This window comes from Lepidochelys olivacea (genome assembly GCF_965140295.1).
Source record: "Lepidochelys olivacea isolate rLepOli2 genome assembly, chromosome: 3".
NCBI lineage: Eukaryota > Metazoa > Chordata > Testudines > Cheloniidae > Lepidochelys > Lepidochelys olivacea.
The window spans coordinates 178,850,638-178,856,668 of record NC_140413.1 but is presented as its reverse complement, the minus strand read 5'-3'; the positions used below and the strand labels follow the sequence as shown (position 1 = coordinate 178,856,668).

Here is a 6,031-nt window from a genome sequence, read left to right as displayed (position 1 = left end):
ACAACATCCCCGCGGTTATATCTGTGTGCTGTACCCTCCATAACCTTTGTGACGGGAAGAGTGAAAGATTCACTCAGGCATGGAACTCGGAGGCTCAACACCTGGAGGCTGAATTTGAACAGCCAGAGAGCAGGGCTATTGGAGGGGCCCAGCACAGGGCTGCAAGAATTAGGGATGCCTTGACGGAGCAATCTGAGGCTGAAAGCCACCAGTAATGTTTGGTGCCCTGCACGGGAGTAGGAATCTGTTTGCTACACTGACTTGCAGTGCCTGTTGCTTTCCTGGGCTAAAGTATCTTTTAATTAATACAATAATAAAGAATGTTTTCAAAGCCAAAAAAGCCATTTATTGAAAAGAAACACAATGGCTCAATCACAGATTTGAGTATGTCCTGTTTTCATACTCCCCTTCCTGTCTGGAGTGCTGCACTTCAGGATGGCTATACTGCATGGTGATGGGGGTTGAGTGCAGTGGATAAGGGTCGTTTGCAGGGCTGGGTGGTGAAGCTCCAGGTGTTGGAGGCAGCTGGTGGTGATAAGAACCCAGATGTTAAGTAAAGTGGGTTGGAGGTGACATGGGGGCACAAGGAAAAGAGTTTTGGGACAAGGGCTGCGGGAGAGGGGACAGATGGTTGTGCTCCACCTGCATGACTACGAGCACCTGGAATGAGTCTGCTTGGCGTTCCATAATGCTCATCAGCCACTTTTGGTGCCGGCACTCCACATTCTGCTGGCGGAACCTCCTTTTGCTCTCCCTCCACTCTTGCACTTTTTGATTATCGTGAAGGGACTGATGCATTACTTCATGCAGCATGTCCTCTTTGCCTCTACATGGCCTCTTCCTAATTCTTTGGAGTCTTGTGGCCGGTGATAACATGGACGGACGGCTGAGATCTCAAGGTTACATCTGTAAAGGCAAAATGCAACACTTAACAGAGGCAGCATTGTTTACACCAGACAGAGCAATGATTCGCCCATACTTAAAGACAAGCACAGCCTAAACAAGAGCAGAATTTGCCTGTCCCAAAGCGAGCGCACATAACCCACAGGAGCCCCAAATTGGTGAGTAAGCACAGAGTTGAGGGGGACTGATTGTTTCACTGCCGTACTGTCCTCTGGGGCTCTATACCTTGAGGAGAGCCAACAGCTGCAGGGGGCCCCTATACTGAACACTGTCCCCACATTTTCAACAGGAATTTGTCCTGGAAGATATCTCACTGCTGATGGTGACCTGGGAAGCAAGGGAGGGTCTTCTACTACAATGCGGCTTCCACCCTGGCCCATATGCAGCTTGCCAGTGTGCAGCAATGGTGTGTTTACCCCCCCCCCCCCACGGCACAGTGGTGCAGAGATGTTAGCCTGACTGGGACAAGGAGCACAGTAGCACTCCCAAGGAACTTGCACAAGCGCATTGCACAGCTTCTGCATGAGACCTTTGAAGAAATCACTGAGGCGGACTACCATGATGTGAGAGAGCACATCAACGTCCTATTCCACATCTAGGCATGCATACAGCCCTAACCCTCCTCGCCCCAAGAGCCTGCACCGAATAACTTCCTTCCCAAAATAAAAGCCACTTACCGGGCACGTCCTCTGGTTTTTATCCTTCCCCAAGCACCGGCCACTGCGACTGGCTACCTTCCTCCTGGCTTAAGAACAGCTCCTGGCTGCATGCATCTAAGGATGATGGGGTGTCTTCCTCCTCCTCAGCACCCTCACTCCTGCTTTCCTCCTCCTCCTGCTGCCTTGTTGAACTGGACTCTGAAGTGTCCATGATGGTCTTCAGAGTGGAGGTGGGGTCACCCCCAAGTATTGCATCCAGCCCTTTGTAGAAACAGCAGGTTATGGGGGTAGCACCGGAGTGGCGGTCTCCCTCGCGGACTTTGTGGTAGGCACTCTGCAGCTCCTTCACTTTAACACTGCACTGAAGTGCATCCCGGTCATGGCCCCTTTCCATCATGTCCCTTGATATCTGCCTGAAGGTATCTTAATTCCTATGGCTGGAGCAGAGCTGGGACTGGACAGCTTCCTCCCCGCAAACACTGAGGTCCAGCACCTCGCCATTGCTCCATACTGGGGATGGCCTGGCATGTGGAGGCATGGTCACCTGGAAAGATTCGCTGAGAGCTCTCTATGCCTGGCTGAGCAAACAGGAAGGGGATTATCAAAATTCCCAGAGAATTTAAAAGGTGGGTCTGATGGTTGGTCACCTGAGGGCAGGGCAGTAGAGTTCAAAGTGATGACCAGAGTGGCTAGCACAGGCATTGTGGGACACTTCTGGAGGCCGATTAGAGTACACTAACAGACCACAGCGTCCACACTGGTGCTGAGGCGCTCCAGTTAGGGTGCACCAAGCATTATGCCTCTCATGGAGGTGGATTACCAGGAGTTTTCCAGCTGCTGAGTCAGACCACTCTACGTGCCTTGCCAATATGGACGTGTCATGAGTTAGGGCGGCCAAGGCTGCTTTAATGCACTCTAACTCGCAAGCGTAGCCATGCCCTAACAGACAAAGAAAGGACTTTTGGATAAATAGCCTGAGTTTAAACTGACCCAGGTCCTTCTTTCTGATACAGCAACAGAGAACTTTTTGTCCGAGCGGGGACCCCAATCCTTAGGGAAGGGTTGAAAGGACTGACACCTGCCAGAGCATGAGATTTGGAACTGGGGTGACCTCTGGTAAGCTTTTTAGTATGTGTTTAGGTTCCTATATTTTAATTTTTCTCTGTAATGCTTTAATCTTAAGAATAAATATGCTTCCTTGTAAAGGGATGCATGTGTGGTATCCTGTAACTGGGCAATTACATGGTCATAGCCCTTGAAGAGAATAGCCTTTTAGGGAATAACAGTACAGGCAGGGAACTATGCAGCCTGAAAACTCCCCCAGTTAGGAGCGGGAGAGGTACAAGCACAAGAGAGGTAACAGCTGAGAACCAGGAGCATAAGAGAGTGTCCTTGCTAGACCATGGCAGGGAATACAGGTGTAGCTAAGAACATAAGAATGGCCATACTGGGTCAGACAAATGGTCCATCTAGCCCAGTATCCTGTCTTCTGACAGTTGCCTATGCCAGGTGCTTCAGAGGGAATGAACAGAACAGGGCAATTACTGAGTGATCCATCCTGTCTTCCACTCCCAGTTTCTGGTAATCAGAGGTTATGGATGCCCAGAGCATGGGGTTGCATCCCTGACCATCCTGGCTAATAGCCATTGATGGACCTATCCCCCATGAACTTATCTAATTTTTTTTAACCCACTTATATTGTTGGTATTCACAACATCTCCTGGCAACAAGTTCCACAGGTTGACTGTCTGTGTAAAGAAATACTTCCTTTAGTTTGTTTTAAACCTATTGCCTATTAACTTCATTGGGTGACTCCTGGTTCTTGTTATGTGAAAGAATAATTAACACTTTTTCTCCATGCCATTTGTGATTTGATAGACCTCTATCATATCCCCCCTTATCTGTTTTCCAAGCTGAAAAGTCCGTCTTTTTAATCTCTCCTTTATATGGAAGCCGTTCATACCCTTAATCATTTTTGTTGCCTTTCTCTACTTTTTCCATTTCAAAAATCTTTTTTGAGATGGGGAGACCAAAACTACCCACAGTATTCAGGGTGTGAGAATACCATGGATTTATACGGAGGCATAGGCGCCAACTTCCCCTCTAGACTTATAGATATTAAGGTCAGAAGGGACCATTATGATCATCTAGCCTGATCTCCTGCACAATGCAGGCCACCGAATCTCACCTACCCACTCCTGCAATAAACGTCTCACCTATGTCTGAGCTATTGAAGTCCTCAAATGATGGTTGAAAGACTTCAAGGTGCAGCGAATCCTCCAGCAAGTGACCCATGCTACAGAGGAAGGTGGAAAAACCCCCAGGGTCTCTTCCAATCTGCCCTGGAGGAAAACTCCTTCCTGACCCCACATATGGCAATCCGCTGAACCCTGAGCACATGGGCAAGATTCACCAGCCAGATACCCAGGAAAGCATTCTCTGTAGTAACTCGGATCCCACCCCTTCTAACATCCCATCACAGGCCACTGGGCCTATTTACCATGAATAGTTAAAGATCAGTTAATTGCCAAAATCATGTTATCACAGCATACCATCTCCTCCATAAACTTATTGAGTTTAATCTTGAATTCAGATATGTCTCTTGCCCCCACTGCTTCCCTTGGAAGGCTGTTCCAGAACTTCACTCCTCTGATGGTTAGAAACCTTCGTCTAATTTCAAGTCTAAACTTCCCGATAGCCAGTTTATATCCATTTGTTCTTGTGTCCACATTGGTACTGAGCTTAAATAATTCCTCTCCCTCTCTGGTATTTATCCCTCTGATATATTTATAGAGAGCAATCATATCAGCCTTCTTTTGGTTAGGCTAAACAATCCAAGCTCCTTGAGTCTCCTTTCATAAGACAGGTTTTCCATTCCCCGGATCATCCTAGTAGCCCTTCTCTCGCCAGGGGTGCTCAATCCCGCCCTTCAACCCTTTCCCCCAAGTCCCTGTCCTGCCTCTTCCCCACCATCTCCCCTGAGTACACCCCATCCCTGCTTCTCGCCCTCTCTCCCAGAGCTTTCCACACTACGAAACAGCTGTTAGCAGTGCGTGGGAAGCGCTGGGACAGAGGGGGAGGAGTTGGTCAGCGAGGTTGCCAGCAGGTGAGACAGCGATGACAGGCAGTGAGAGCCAGCAGGTGAGAGACACCAGCAGCACCCACTAATTTTTCTCTGTGGGTGCTCCAGGACTGGTATTATGATATGTACTGTCTTATCTATTCATATGGTTCCTAACATTGTGTTTAGCCTTTTTGATTGCCACTGTGAATAGAGCAGATGTTTTCAGAAAGCTATCCACAATAACTCCAATTACTATATAATATTCTATAATAAAAATTGGCTGAGTGATAACAGCCAATTTATATAACAAAAACACAGAAGATTAGGGTTGGAAGAGACCTCAGGAGGTCATCTTGTCCAATCCCCCACTCAAAACGGGACCAACCCCAACTAAATCGTCCAAGCCAGAGATTTGTCAAGCTGGGCCTTAAAAACCTCTAAGGATGGAGATTCCAACTCCTCCCTACACAAGCCATTCCAGTGCTTCACCACCCACCTAATGAAATAGTTTTCCTAATATCCAATCTAGACCTTCTCGCCACTGTAACTTGAGACGAGTGCTCCTTGTTCTGCCCCATCCCTCTAATAATTTTTGTTCCCCTCCCTTAGACTCCAATTTGTCCACATCCTTTCTGTAGCGGGGGGCCCAAAACTGGATGCAATACTCCAAATGTGGCCTCACCAGTACCAAATAGAGGGGAATAATCACTTCCCTCAATCTGCTGGCAATGCTCCTATTAATGCAACCCAATATGCCATTAGCCTTCTTGGCAACAAGGGCACATTGTTGACTCGTATCCAGCTTCTTGTCCACTGTAATCCCCAGGTCCTTTTCTGCAGAACTGCCGCTTAGCCAATCAGTCCCCAGCCTGTAGCAGTGCATGGGATTCTTCCATCCTACATGCAGGACTCTGCCCTTGTCCTTGTTGAACCTCATCAGATTTCTTTTAGCCCAATCCTCCAATTTGTCTAGGTCACTCTGGACCCTATCCCTACCCTCCAGTGTATCTACCTCTTCCCCCAAACATAATCATCTGCAAACTTGATGAGGGTGCAATCCATCCCATCAACCAGACCATTAATAAAGATGTTGAACAAAACTGGCCCCAGGACAGACCTCTGGGGCACTCCACTTGATACCAGCTGCCAGCTAGACATCGAGTCATTGATCACTACCCACTAGATCAATGATTTAGCCAGCTTTCTATCCACCTATCTCATCCAATCCATACTTTGTAACTTGCTGGCAAGAATGCTGTGGGAGACCACAACAAAAGCTTTGCTAAAGTCAAGGTATATCACACCCACCGCTTTCCCCATATCCACAGAGCCAGTTATCTCCTCATAGAAGACAATCAGGTTGGTCAGGCATGACTTTCCCTTGGTGAATCCATGCTGACTCTTT

At 48.0% G+C, this 6,031-nt stretch overlaps 1 long non-coding RNA gene across 1 annotated transcript; it reads right to left on the bottom strand.

The window, feature by feature from the left end:
* Positions 1 to 323: 323 nt before the first annotated feature.
* LOC311518407 lies at positions 324 to 2,662 on the bottom strand. The gene is made up of 2 exons (XR_014710976.1): positions 1,581 to 2,662; positions 324 to 906 (listed from the first exon to the last, which is right to left on the bottom strand). It is a non-coding gene; the product is annotated as an uncharacterized lncRNA (long non-coding RNA).
* Between the last annotated feature and the right edge of the window lie 3,369 nt (positions 2,663 to 6,031).